Source organism: Hyla sarda, chromosome 10 (genome assembly GCF_029499605.1).
Source record: "Hyla sarda isolate aHylSar1 chromosome 10, aHylSar1.hap1, whole genome shotgun sequence".
Lineage (NCBI taxonomy): Eukaryota > Metazoa > Chordata > Amphibia > Anura > Hylidae > Hyla > Hyla sarda.
The window spans coordinates 113,717,323-113,732,789 of record NC_079198.1 but is presented as its reverse complement, the minus strand read 5'-3'; the positions used below and the strand labels follow the sequence as shown (position 1 = coordinate 113,732,789).

The following is a 15,467-nucleotide window of genomic DNA, read 5'->3' as shown; positions in this document are numbered from 1 at the left end:
TTCTTTTATTGCATTGATTTGGACGTGGAGCGGATGCAGACGCCATTGCTATTATTGCCTCTTCCCATTGCTGCACTTGGCTGAGTGTCACCTGTTGTGGTAAGCGCTACCTCTGCCTAAGCTAACAGTGTGCAACAACGGTCTCATACTGCGGAGCGCTGTCTGTCTTTTGTTTCAACTGGACAGTTCTTGACACGGACAGAGGTGTCAGCAGAGAGCACTGTGGTCAGACTAGAACTACACAACTTCCTCTGGAGCATACAGCAGCTGATAAGTACTGGAAGTATCAAGATTATTAAATAGAAGTAATTTTTACAAATCTGTATAACTTTCTGGCACCAGTTGATTTAATAAACATTGGTTTTCCCCAGAGTGCCCCTTTAAAGGGGTACTCCCGTGGAAAACTTTTTTTTTTTTTTTTTTAATCAACTGGTGCCAAAAAGTTAAACAGATTTGTAAATCACTTCTATTAAAAAATCTTAATCCTTCCAGTACTTTTTAGGGGCTGTATACTAATGAGAAATCCAAAAAGAAATGCATTTGCTGTGATGTCCTGACCACAGTGCTCTCTGCTGACCTCTGCTGTCCATTTTAGGAACTGTCCAGAGAAGCATATGTTTGCTATGGGGATTTTCTCCAGTTCCTAAAATGGACAGCAGAGGTCAGCAGAGAGCACTGTGGTCAGGACATCACAGGAAATGCATTTCTTTTTGAATTTCTGTTTAGTATACAGCCCCTAAAAAGTACTGGAAGGATTAAGATTTTTTAATAGAAGTAATTTACAAATCTGTTTAACTTTCTGGCACCAGTTGATTTAAAAAAAAAGTTTTCCACGGGGGTGTATCCCTTTAATGTGTGTTCCTACATATCTGCATTGGCTTGTTTCTGCAGCATTTCTATGGATTTCCGCTCAGATCCACGGAAATTTCTGCAACAAAACTATTCTCTGTGAATTCTCAGGATGGGAGATCACTCACTGCTTGGAGACATCGCCGTCACGTCACTTCATATTTGCGGCCCAGTTCTCTGTGTCATTGATATTAAGTGAAATTTTTATGAACTTGGTTGAATTAATGGTTATGGACAGAAATTACAACTCTGCTGAGCGGCCGTCCCTCCTGATTCCCATTGCCGGTGACATTCAGGAGACGTGTCCTGTTCCCTCAGTAAAGTACAATGGGCTCGTTTGTCTGTTAACGAGGCAGATGATATAATGACTCGATTACTGATACACTGATTGATACATTGTTGCCGCGGTCTCTCCAGGACTCCGCGCCGCATTGTTACTGGCTTATTTATAAGCGACACAAAGCAAATCACGCACAATGGGAAGAATATTCCATCATCGGATTTTACTGACCCCTGGATGTCTCCTGGAGGATCTGTCGATAGACCCTGACACTTACAGCGCAATGTCGCATAGTTCGCTCTAATGTAATATTTGCAAGTTTACTGCAAATTTTTCCCTATTGACTTCAATGATTGGTCGGGGTCTGGGTGCTGAGACCCCCACAGATTGCTAAAATGAGCCAAATGCTCAGCTAAATGTTTCTCTCCTTTTCTATCGCCTCACTGCAGATAATGTATTCTATAGAAAGTCTATGGAGCCTGTCTTCCGCAGCAAGAATACGGCAGAGATAAACAGCACTCAGCTTTCCACATTTATTTTGGCGACCATTAAAAAACTTTTCACATATTAAAATTTCTAATACATTTTTTTTTTTAGATTTTAGCTATAAACCTGATGCTATAAACCTGATCACATGTTTTTCCGCAAATGCTTAAGTAAAATGCTAGTAAATGTTATCTACCTCCAGTACTGGATTAACAGCTTACACTGCTCAGTGCTGCTTTGAAATGTCCTCTATGCTACTGTTGCTTGTGTGGATGTGTTATAAAGATATAGGGGAGCAGGGATAGGGATCCCCTCTTCTGTGTGTATGGAGACGCAAGAGCAGCTAATCTATACTCACTATTTTAGGAATAACTGAACATTAAAAGGGGTACTCCGCTGCTCAGTGTTTGGCACAAACTGTTCCGAACGCTGAAGCCAGCGCCAGAGCTCGTGACATGATAGGCCGCCCGCTCATGATGTCACGCCCCGCCCCCTCAATGCAAGTCTATGGGAGGGGGCGTGACTACCGTCACGCCCCCTCCCATAGACTTGCATTGAGGGGGGCGGTGCGTGATTTCATGAGGGGCGGGGCTATGGCGTCACGAGCTTCCGGATCCGGCTCCAGCGTTCGGAACAGTTTGTTTCAAACACTGAGCAGCGGAGTACCCCTTTAAAGACGGAACCTGCAGAGGGGAAAACTGGTGAAAAACGTCAAATACAAGTTTTATAATGGCCAGAAATCATGATATTCCACATGTGCGAACAGGACAGCTCATCACAAAAAGTCTGAACACTACACATCACACTATGTGCCCAAACATAGGAGACACTGTGTAGGGCTTTATATTCGCAAAAGTTTTCTATGGTGTATAAGACAGAGTATTTGATAATCCAGCAGGCATCAGGGTCCATTGATGCTGGATCAAAGGAATTTCAACACTATTCTGTCCAACACAATTGGCGCAGTAGCAGATGGGTGGCTGTAATTGTCTGGTCACAGACATGAGGTCCGAACACGAGCGATGTGCTGCAAAACAATAGGCGCCACGTAATAGACTTCGGGAGAGGACGAATTGCGGGGGCTCAGATCTTTGTCCCACATATATTAAATAGCACTTAGTCTTTTTTTTTGTCTGCGCTATTGATTTGTATTAGATTGGCTGAGCTATTATACGCCAATTAAAGTTTCAGACGCCGCATCAGTTAAATCGCCACATTTTAATTTCAATTAGAGCTTTGTAAGAACGGCGAACATCTGCTCCGAAAATACAGTGCGCGAAAAAAACTACTTTATACTTAACTCTTTACTTCCGGCAATGAGCGGCCTCTACAAGCGTGGCAGCTGCCAGGGAGATAGGTTGTCGCTGCCTCAGGCTTCGTTCACACATTGCAGATCTGGTCAGCATTTTGCATCAGCATTTTGTAAGCCAAAGCCAGGCCTGGAGCCTAGACGCGGGGCAGAGATAATGGAAAGATTTATGCTATTTCTCTTTTTTTTTTGCATCTGCTCCTGATTTTGGCTTCAAATTATTGATGCAACATTCTGATCATATCTGCAGGCTGGGAAAGAGGCCTTAACAGATCTAGTGTATCCTTTCATCCCGCTGTGCACATGGGCAGGTGGAAAATGCGGTTGATTTGGCCTCCTGCGAATAAACCTATCCATTGCCTAAAGGAGAAACCCAGTTTAAAGGGGTACTCCGGTGCTTACACATCTTATCCCCTATCCAAAGGATAGGGGATAAGCTGCCTGATCGCGGGGGTCCCGCAGCTGGGGACGCCCGGGATCATGCACGCGGCACCCCGTTTGTAATCAGTCCCCGGAGCTATCACGCCCCCTCCCGTAGGCTTGCATTGAGGGGCGGAGCATGACGTCACACGGGGGCGGAGGCGTGACGTCACACGCCGTGGGCCCAGTGGTCGCCCGTAATCAGACCCGGAGCGAAGACGCTCCGGGGACTGATTACAAACGGGGTGCCGCGTGCATGATCACGGGCGCCCCAGCAGCGGGACTCCTGCGATCAGGCATCTTATCCCCTATCCTTTGGATAGGGGATAAGATGTGTAAGCACCGGAGAACCTCTTTAACTTAAAGGGGTAATCCTCCCCTAGACATGTTATCCCCTATCCAAAGAACAGGGGATAAAATGTCTGATCACGGGGGTTCCGCCGCTGGGGACCCCTGCAATCTCCCAATGCACCCGGCGTTTGTTTAGAGTGTCGGATGCAGTGCCAGAGGCTTGTGAAGTCATGGGCCGCGCCCCGCTCATGAGGTCACAGCCACGCCCCCTCAATGCAAGTTCAGATTTTAAAAAAGGGGTACTCCTGTGTTTAATAACTTATTGGATGTTTGTGATCTCTAGGACCCCCCGCAAACTCCCCCACTGCATGGGTCGGCACATGCTCCATGCACTCTTTATGGAAGCGCCGGAAATACACAAGGTCAAAATTGGTTTTCAGCTTCTGCATGTGAACAAGAATCTTTCCATTTACTGACATTAAAGGGGTACTCCGGTGGGAAACTATTTCTTTCAAATCAACTGGTGCCAAAAAGATGAACAGATTTGTAAATGACTTCTATATAAAAATCTTCATCCTTCCAGTACTTATCAGCTGCTGTATGCTCCACAGGAAGTTGTATTGTTCTTTTCTGTCTGACCACACTTCTCTCTGCTGACACCTCTGTCCATGTCAGGAACTGTCAAGAGCAGGAGAGGTTTTCTATGGGGATTTTCTCCTACTCTGGACAGTTCCTGACATGAACAGAGGTGGCAGCAGAGAGCACTGTGGTCAGACAGAACAGAACAACTCAACATCCTCTGTAGTCTACAGCAGCTGATAAGTACTGAAAGGGTTAAAGCGTACAAAAAAACATTTCTTTTAAATATATCACTCAGTACCTAATCCTGACCATGTACATCTAATTTTTATGTGTCTAGCACCTTTATTTATTTTTTTATTACACTTTTAATTTAGCTCACTAGTCTGAATTCCTCTCAAAGGGAGGGGGCGTGGCCTCACTGTGCAGGTCTCCGCCCCCTCCCTCAGTATGCTGTCTGCTTACATCTCCCCTAGCATTAGGTAAACTACAACTCCCAGCTTGTCCTCACTGACAGTAGCGGGACACAAGCTGACAGTGGGAGGATTTTTCCTGCGCTCACAGCTGTCAATCAAGGAAGTGTGTCCATGACATAGGTGATGACGCATGGACACAGCAGGACTAGTTTGTGTCCAAGCAGGCAGGGGGGGGGGGCAGTTGTGTGACTGGATTTTTCTGTATGAAATACTGAAAATATTCTAATGAAAGCAATTACAAAACCTATTGGTTATACATGCTTTACAACATACCAAAAGTTTTTATATCTGACAGTGCCCATTTAAGATTTTTATATAGAAGTAATTTACAAATCTGGATAACTTTCTGCCACCAGTTGATATGATAAAAATTGTTTTCCAATGGAGTACCCCTCTAAGCAGATAAGAAAAAAAAAACCTTTTTATATTCCATTTTCTTTCATCCATTAGTGGTTTTCCTACACGTTAGGGTCTTTTCCCATTGTGGGTCATTTATCCAAAATCGTTGACCAGTTGCCCATAGCAACCAATTAGATTGCTTCTTTCATTTTTAAGAGGGCCTCAAGCAATCTTATTGGTTGCTATGGGCAACTACTTCACATGGATTTTAATATATCTTCCCCATTGTGTTTTTATGCAGGGTTACATATATAAAAGCGGCATCCATCATATATACTGTAGCAGTGGTCTCAAAACTGTGGACAGACAGATTTAGCAACACTACAACTCCCAGCATGCCCGGACAGCCAACGGCTGTCCGGGCATGCTGGGAGTTGTAGTGTTGCACCATCTGGCGGTCCAAAGTTTGGAGACCACTGCTATATAGACTGCCATAATATAGCCTTTGCTATTCTATTCAACAAATAAAAAGAAAGCACCAACATGGCGGCATAAATGACAGGCTTTTGGTTGCCGTGGGTGACTGGGGTCTCTGGATAGGTTTGCTGTATGCACTGGGGGTTTCTGATGTATACGGAAAACGTGATGTAAAGTGCCTGAGGGAGCTGTGAGCCTGGATAAGCGCTGGTTCTGTGCCGCCAATACGATCCGCCCCACATGCCCCTTCCCGCCAAACAACCTGCAGCTTCTGTTTACATTGATGAACACCATCCATCCTCAGGAACATTTGGCTCGTCCTCACTGCTCCTTCCTTGCTGAATTTGCCATTTTGCCGGCTCGCAAGGAACCCCACCGTCCATTATTATAGAGCCGCTCCCCGGCCGCTGCAGCGGCTCTCATTACTCCTCCGGTCATTACAATTAAACGGAGTTTTCCTGTTTCCGCACAGCGGGGCCTTACTGTAAATGTGCTGATCCAGAGCTCATCCCTGTGTTCGTTCTGCCCCCCACAAACCCTGCACAATCGTAAAACCCCAGTACTGCTGGATGTGCCAGGAACGCTGCAGAGAATGGCGAATACCATGAAGAACCGGCCGGCTCTCCTTGTGTGAGATCAGAATCTGGAAAAGAAAACCCCTCTGATCAGTAAACACATCTGTATAGTGTTCACTTTGTAGCTTATATGGGAGAAATGTTATCCTATAAAAAGCTGAGACACTGTACAAACTTGACATCTCCTGTACTGATCCTGAGTTATATCCTGTATTATACTCCAGAGCTGTACTCACTATTCTGCTGGTGAGGTCACTGTGTACATATATTACATTACTTTTCCTGTACTGATCCTCAGTTATATCCTGTATTATACAACAGAGCTGTACTCACTATTCTGCTGGTGGGGTCACTGTGTACATACATTACATTACTTATCCTGTACTGATCCTGAGTTATATCCTGTATTATACATTAGAGCTGCACTCACTATTCTGCTGGTGAGGTCACTGTGTACATACATTACATTACTTATCCTGTACTGATCCTGAGTTATATCCTGTATTATACTCCAGAGCTGTACTCACTATTCTGCTGGTGGGGTCACTGTGTACATACATTACATTACTTATCCTGTACTGATCCTGAGTTATATCCTGTATTATACAACAGAGCTGTACTGACTATTCTGCTGGTGGGGTCACTGTGTACATATATTACATTACTTATCCTGTACTGATCCTGAGTTATATCCTGTATTATACTCCAGAGCTGTACTCACTATTCTGCTGGTGGGGTCACCGTGTAATAGAATCAGAAGTCAGAGTTTGGACTAGTTTTTAACCATCAACAAAACAATATTTTCATTCACTGACATCAAGCAGATTCAAAAAATGTTATGTTGTACATAATGGCAAAACATGAACCTTTGTAATATACTTCATAAAAAATGTTTATCAACTTCTTTATAAAAATAAGACAACTAGGGGTTCCCATAGAATACAGAACATAAGCCTTTCTATCTGCAGCATCATCCTTTTCCCAGCTGAAGCGCAGGCTGGGACAAAGTCCAGGAAGTGAGGGCGGGACTAGCCCTGCTCTGTGCTCACTCCTGTCCTATCTAGGTTACAGAGAGGTTACAGAGAAGCCTGTAGTGATTGGACGAAGGGACCCAGCACAGCACAGCAGACTCAGGTAGGAAATTAATGCATAGGGAGTGAGGACGGGCTCAGTGCTTGCCTTGGACACATCCTTTACTGAGCAGTGGATGTCAGAACGAGTGAGCAACAGAACAGAGGGATTTGTGAGCCAAATACAGAAGCTAGACACATAAAAATGATGTAGGACATCTGAGTAACATTTATAAGCATTATTTTTTTTCTGTGATGTGACAGGTACGCTTTAAAAGTGTAGAGTTGAAAGTAAATTACAAAGTACTATAAAGATAAAAGTATACAATAAAAAAAGAAGTCTTCGTGTAGACTAAACAAATCAATCCATTCTGTAGTTTTACAAAGACAGGATTATTGATATTGGTGTCTGCAATGGAAGAAAACATTGGCCCCGTCCTGAAAGTACAAAATCTTCAGTAAAACAAGTGAAGCAGAAGTGACAAGCATGGTGCAGCGGCGGGGAGCATTCCTTGTGACAGCACCTAAATGAAGTGTCATGATGCATTGACCCTCCTGCCTCCCTTATCCTGCGACTATCGATCTGTATTCACTAGCCAAGGACGCTGAGCCGTGTGAGCCGCAGCAGCACCTGACATAAGTGGGGGGGTTGGGGTGGGACATGCTTTGGCGGTCAGGACCCCCTGGTCTTTGTACACTGGACATATAGAAGGCCACCCCTCGATTTGACAGGTGACTCTCCTCCGAGACGCGGCCTGTCATGTATTTCCAATTACAGGCAGTGCAGGAAATATGACTTAGGGGAATGTGTGTAAATCTCCTCTAATAAGTCGGGGTTGCATTGTATTGTGTTTGTCTTTCTAGAGGCTTTTTTTTTATCTTATTTTTTCCTGCTCAGCTCCCACTGGAAATAGAAGGAAAAATGAGAGGACGGTGATTTAGGAAAATTGCCGAAGGAGATTTAGAAATGGATTTGTCATAAATTCAGCAGAGAAGCCACAAAGTGACAGTGTTAGTATGGGAGTATAAGTCAGAGCCTTGAGTGCAAAAATAGAAAAAGGGTCTCCCGCCAGGTGCAGATCCAGGTCAACGTGTGCCCCAACCCCCCCCCCCCCTTTCCTGGTCAGGGGCTTGTGCCCCCCAGTCTGTTCATGCACTGATAAGGAATGTTCCATTTTATCAAGCTGTTCTGTTGACCATATATCTCACAATCCTCCATACTCAATTCCATGTTTGGCCCGACTGACTCCTCTGGTAAGGGTTATCCTCCCGCGAACTACAGGATTCGACATGTCTGAACATTGGTAAGAAAGAATGTATGCCAGCTTCCTCAGGGTGGGGTGCACGGCTGCTCTCAGTAGAGAAGGGAAAACACTTGAAAAGCCGGTCCGGCACTTCTAGAAATCTTCAGTTTATTGTAGGTATAAAACAGGATACAAAAAGCTTAAAAGGCTTCCATGTAGCATAGGTTAACCTCGCCTTTCTATGCTACATGGAAGCTTTTTAAACTTTTTGTATCCTGTTTTATACCGACAATAAATTGAAGATTTCTAGAAGTGCCGGTGTAAGTGATTTCCATGTCTGACCATTCTCTCTCTGCTGTAGCGGTAGTCAGGAGGTCTCTCAGGTGCCTTCTAAGTCCTTAGTCTAGATCAGAGGTCTCCAAACTGCGGCCCTTCAGATGTGACAAAACTACAACTCCCAGCATGCCGGAAAAGACAATAGGGATTTATGAAACACCAAACCCACGTGACGTCTTTTCTTTTGCCATTTTTGTACTCGTTTTTTTGGTTTTGTTTTTGGCTCAGTGGCGCTCTTCAAAAAATTGCAGCTTGCTGAGACTGGGGTGTTTTTCTGGACAAAATGTTGGCGTTTCTCTCCCATAGAAGTCTATGGAAGCAAAAAAATGTAATTAAAAAAACCCATAAAAAAAAGCTACATGGGTTTAGCATTGGCGTTTTTTCTCTTTTTTTTGTTTTTACCCATTTCTTCAATAGGAATCCTTGAGTCACATGATGAAAGAATCACATGACAGGTCATGATAAAAATGCAAGAGAAAAGGACTAAACCCCACTATTTTTGAAAAAAACAACACAAAAACTGCACCTTGGAAATGTAAAATACCAGGGCAGTGTGTTGACAGTCCCAGATTTAGTCCCAGGAAGCCCTCTGCATGTCCATATGTGTGACACAACTTGCAATCCTACGGACACAGATACAGTTACATACAATAGTGAGGCAGGGAGCAGATACAGTGACTCCTGCTGTAGGTAGATCAGACTGGGATTTGATGGGTTTAGGGGAATGGTTTACTATATAAACCATTATATTCAACTGTAAATGTATCCTTAGGATTGCAAGTTGTGTCACACATATGGACATACCGGTAACTGTTGGATTATTTCATACTACATAAGGCATCACTATTAATAGGTGACTCTTCTTTTTGGAGGATACTCTAGTTTGGCTAATAGAAGATATAAAAACTCCACAGGGAACTATCTTCTACTAGCCAAACTAGAGTGTCCTTCAAAAAGAACAGTCACCCATTTTGAGTGATGCTTTATGTTGTCTAAAATAACCCAACAGTCATGTCCATATGTGTGATACAGATCCTAATGTAATCCTAACAACACATGTACAGTTGTATACAAAAGGTGGGGCAGGGAGCAGTTACAGCTACTCCTGCTGTAGGTAGATCAGATTGGGATTAGGTGGGGTTAGGGGAATGGTTTAATAAAAGTACTGCAGCATGTTCCTAGGAAAGGAAACTTCTACTAGCTAAACTAGAGTTAAAGGGGTACTCCATTGGAAACTTTTTTTTTTTTAAATCAACTGGTGCCAGAAAGTTAAACAGATTTGTAAATTACTTCTATTAAAAAAAAAAAAATCTTAATCCTTCCAGTACATATCAGCTGCTGTATGATCCACAGGAAGTTTCTTTTTTTTTTATTTCCTTTCTGCCTGACCACAGTGCTCTCTGCTGACACCTCTGTCCATTTTAGGAACTGTCTAGCGTAGGAGCAAATCCCCATAGAAAACCTCTCCTGCTTTGGACAGTTCCTGACATGGACGGAGGTGTCAGCAGAGAGCACTGTGGTCAGACAGAAAAGAAATTCAAAAAGAAAATAACTTCCTATGGATCATAACAGCAGCTGATAAGTACTGGAAGGATTAAGATTTATTAATAGAAGTAATTTACAAATCTGTTTAACTTTCCGGCACCAGTTAATTAAAAAAAAAAAAGTTTTCCAGTGGAGTACCCCTTTAAATAATCCAACAGTCATGTCCATATGTGTGACACAACTTGTTATCCTAACAACACGGGCACGGTTGAATACAGTAGTGGGGCAGGGAGCAGTAACAGTGGATCCTGCTGGCGGTAGATCAGATTGGGATTCAGTAGGGTTAGGGGAATGGCTTAAAGGGTACCTTTCATCAAAAAAACTTTTGATATATTATAGATTAATATGCTTCTTTCTATTTAATTTTCCACTTTGAAAAAATGACCACTAGGGGTCTCCCTACCAGTCCTTTTTTAAATCTCAGACTGAAGCCGGGACACAGACAAACTCAGCACTGCTCCTTGCCAGGGAGCAGTGTTGAGCTTATCTGTGTCCCGGCTTCAGTCTGAGATTTTGGACTCCAGCATGAGTCTGAAATCTATAAAAAAAAAAAAAGGACTGGTAGGGAGACCCCTAGTGGTCATTTTTTCAAAGTGGAAAATGAAATAGAAAGAAGCATATTTTTTAATAACATGCAATTGGAAAGTTATTCTGCATACATTAATCTATAATATATCAAAAGTTTTTTTTTTTGATGAAAGGTACCCTTTAATATAAGTACTGCAGATTTTTTTAAGAAAGGGAACGATCTTCTACTAGCCAAACTAAAGTGTTTGTCCATCAATCTGTATTCTGTAAAACATTTTTTCTTTGTAAGTTGGCGGCGGAGAAGAATATTTAAGTATTTCTTCACTTTGGAAAGAATATGAGAAGTAGAGAACTTTCCCCCCCCCCCCCCCCCACTTTTCCTTCAGATGAATAATGTCAGAGTTATCCTGCAGCATGTGGAGGACGGAATCTGACAGCAATTACACTGACATACAAGATTCTCCTCGCTGCCATGTAGAATTTTTTTTTTTTTTCCGGTGGACTGAAAAGCGGAATTAGCATATTTTCCGGGCACAACGAGACTCTGCGGCGAGCAAGGAATCTGCCACTGCCCATAAAAGGTGACGCCAACAGACTCGGGACATCTTCTGGTGCCAAGGATGGAGGAGCACTTCTCGTCTCTGCGACCAAAAGGGACAGGAAGACGCATAATGCCCCTCACTGTCTTGTCGAAATTAAGTGACTACGTCCAGTTTTAATTAGCCCCTTGGCGGTCTTTTCAAAAGGTCGTGCGCACCGCCGATTCCGTCCTCCCCCACCTCTGCCCCGCACCTCTGAAAAAAAAGACATTCAAACTAATCTGCTGTAAAAAAAAAAAAAAGGGAACCTTGTTATTTGGAAAATGTCAGCTGGGCGAGGATGAGGAGAGAAGAAGGAAGTGAACTTTCCCAGCTGCGGGTTCCTATTGGGAGGGGGACGCGAGTAGAGGAGCGCGCCTTGCCAAAATTTTTTCTTTCTTTGCAGGGTAGAATGTCATTCAGTGGCGGCGCATGAACTTTTCATCCATATGAACAGTACAAATCTGTCTGCTCTATGTCAGGAACAACAATATAGGGGGATCTACGAGTCAGTTGCGAGCCGGGGAGCGCCACCTATCACTCCCGTTTTGACAAGTTTTGTAAGGGTAGGTTAAGAAACCACATGGGAAGTGATGGGCGATATTGAAAGAAATGGCACTTAAAGGGGTACTCCGGTGAAAACCTTTTTTCTTTTAAATCAACTGGTGGCAGAAAGTTAAACATATTTGTAAATTACTTCTATTAAAAAATCTTAATCCTTCCTGTACTTATTAGCTGCTGAATACTACAGAGGAACTTTTTGGAATGCTCTCTGATGACATCACAAGCACAGTTCTCTCTGCTGACGTTATTATAATAATAATAACACTTTATTTATTGTTGTACTTAGTGGGATTTGAACCCAAGTCCCCAGCACTGCAAAGCAGCAGTGCTAACCACTGAGCCACCATGCTGCCCTTAGCATACATCTTGGTTGCTAACATAGACAGAGATGTCAGCAGAGAGCATTGTGCTCGTGATGTCATCAGTGTTCCATAAAGAAAGGAATTTCCTCTGTAGCATTCAGCAGCTAATAAGTACTGGAAGGATTAAGATTTTTTAATAGAAGTAATTTACAAATATGTTTAACTTTCTGCCACCAGTTGATTTAAAAGAAAAAAGGTTTTCACCGGAGTACCCCTTTAACCTGTTAGGAAACAGTCGGGTTGTGACAGCCATGACTCTCTAACTCAGTATTTCCCAACCAGAGTGTTTCCAGCTGTTGCAAAACTACAACACCCAGCATGCACGGACAGCCTTTGGCTGTCCGGGCATGCTGGGAGTTGTAGTTTTGCAACAGCTGGAGGTACACTGGTTGGGAAACACTGCTCTAGCCACTGGAAAACTACAACTCCTAGAACATCCTATTAGCTACAATACAGTATTTATACATACAACTGCACTTTGACATCCCGCCGAGTACGCCAAATTATAAGAAATTTCAAAGTCACACTGAATGAAATACAAGAGTATAAAGCATAAACAATAGATCCTATTATCTCCTCAGCAGATGTGCAACAGTGATATCACTTTCATCCAATTCTCGACCCCTAATCCTATTTTATTCAGCAATTTCTTTTATTTCTTTTACAGGCCATTGACTCCTTTATTTGTTCCTCATTTGTTTTGTTATAAATGTTCTAGTTTGCAGGAAAACCTCTATGTGTTTTTCACAGGGACACTCAGACATCTTCCCTAGAGATGAGCGAACTTACAGTAAATTCGATTCGTCACGAACTTCTCGGCTCGGTGGTCGCTGACTTTTCCTGCATAAATTAGTTCAGTTTTCAGGTGCTCCTGTGGGCTGGAAAAGGTGGATACAGTCCTAGGAGACTCTTTCCTAGGACTGTATCCACCTTTTCCAGCTCACCGGAGCACCTGAAAGCTGAACTAATTTATGCAGGATAAATCATCAACTGCCGAGCCGAGAAGTTTGTGACGAATCGAATTTACTGTAAGTTCGCTCATCTCTAATCTTCCCTACTCCTTCTTCCTTTCAAGATCTTCCCTACTCTACCTGTATGTACTCCTTTTATAATATTCCCATTCTCACTATACTTTCCCTCTATTGTGCACACAGATGACTGGGAACAACCAACATCTTCTGGTGCACTCTGAGTTGGGTTTCAGTCTTAAAGGGGTACTCCGGTGTAAAACTTTTTTTTTTTTTAAATCAACCGGTGCCAGAAAGTTAAACAGATTTGTAAATTACTTCTCTAAAAAAAAATCTTAATCCTTCCAGTACTTATTAGCTGCTGAATACTACAGAGGAAATTATTTTCTTTTTGGAACACAGAGCTCTCTGCTGACATCACAAGCACAGTGCTCTCTGCTGATATCTCTGTCCGTTTTAAGAACTGCTCAGAGTAGGAGAAAATCCCCATAGCAAACATATGCTGCTCTGGACAGTTCCTAAAATGGACAGAGATGTCAGCAGAGAACACTGCGCTTGTGATGTCAGCAGAGTGCACTGTGTTCCAAAAAGAAAATAATTTCCTCTGTAGTATTCAGCAGCTAATAAGTACTGGAAGGAATAAGATTTTTTTTTATAGAAGTAATTTACAAATCTGTTTAACTTTCTGGCACCAGTTGATTTAAAAAAAAATAAAAACAAAACGTTTTCCACCGGAGTACCCCTTTAAAGAGCATGTATTAAAGAACATGTGTTTTTCATTGTGACACTCTGACAGCTTCCCTGCTCTCCCTGTATGTTTTCCCTTAATAATCTTTCCATTCTTATTATACTTTCCCCCTATTTTGCACATATTGATGACTGGGAACAACCAACATCTTCTGTGGAACTCTAGATTGGATTTCAGTCTTAAAGAACAGGTATTCCTATTGATACAATTCATGTTTTTATTTATTTATCAATGAGCCCAGTCCAGAGCTCGATAAGGTCTGTAACTTCTTTACTTGCAGATATGTTATCCAAAAGGAAATGTACCAGTCCCAAAGATTGAATTTTAGTTTTTTTCTTCATGGAACATAACACAGCGTACACATTGTGCCGTGACAGCTGCGTCGCCGTACTCATCACTGTTAATTTCCTTTTCTACTAATAAATCCTTCCCTGTATTATGGAGCAGTACAACTCCAGCCAAATGTATTATTCATAGTCCTTCATCAGCCTGTATACACTGAGGTTTGTTTACAACACCATCCCGGAAACACGAGCGTCTGATCGTTAATTATAATGCGGTATTTATAAAGACAATAAAATGGCGATGATTTACACGTCGGGGGACAGTAAAATGCGCATCGTAAACCCGTACAGGAGGCTCGCGAGTCCAAGCATCTGTGAGTGCATCACATAACCTGAAGCGATTGTTATCTACAGGAAGAGAGCAATGGGGGGCTTTACTGTATGACAACAAGCAGAGATAGTGAAAGCTGCTGGGGACTGATGTAGAACGTATATAGGAGAATTATATTATGAATAATAGCCTTTGTGCGTGGAAACTGGAAAACCCCTTTAAAAGGGACGGTATATGTCATCAGAAAATGATTTATTGATAAATTTATTACATTATTAAGTAGTTTATACATCACTTCCTATTTTTTTTTATCCTAAAATCTTGTTGTTTTTCTTCCATCCACTGAGCCTTAGTCTGACCTTCATGATCTGCAGAGATCACATCTCCAAGGTCATCTCATCATTACAGGCAGGATTAGAAAGACAGGTTACACCTATACAGAGATAGGACAGGATCACCCATTCACAATAGGTAATGTCTAGTGTTGCTCGCGAATATTCGCAATTCGAATTTTATTCGCGAATTCGCGAATATTCGCGAATATAGCGCTATATATTCGTAATTACGAATATTCGTTTTTTTTTTTTTTTTTTCACAGTACACATCACAGTGATCATCCCTCTCTGCTTCCAGCTTATGTGGTGTAAGAAGGCACTAATACTACTGTGTGAGACCGGTGCGCAAATTTTCGCATATACGAAAATATGCATATGATACTTTTCGCATATGCGAACTTTAGCTTATGTTTATTTTGTATATGCAAATTTTCGCATATGTTAATTTTCGCACGCGCGAATATTCGCATATGCGAAAATAAAAATAAAACAT

The 15,467-nt window shown here is 42.4% G+C and overlaps 1 protein-coding gene across 3 annotated transcripts in view; it reads right to left on the bottom strand.

Moving 5' to 3' along the window:
* KIRREL3 (kirre like nephrin family adhesion molecule 3) overlaps window positions 1-15,467 on the bottom strand; it is an 882,952-nt gene that overhangs the window by 334,932 nt on the left and 532,553 nt on the right. The window contains exon 1 of one of the 3 annotated variants that reach the window (XM_056542709.1): window positions 5,990-6,048. The exons of the other annotated variants lie outside the window; for them this stretch is intronic. The gene's annotated coding sequence lies outside the window, so the exon portion shown is untranslated. Of the gene's footprint in view, window positions 1-5,989; window positions 6,049-15,467 lie in introns of those variants that run through there. 3 annotated transcript variants of the gene reach the window in all.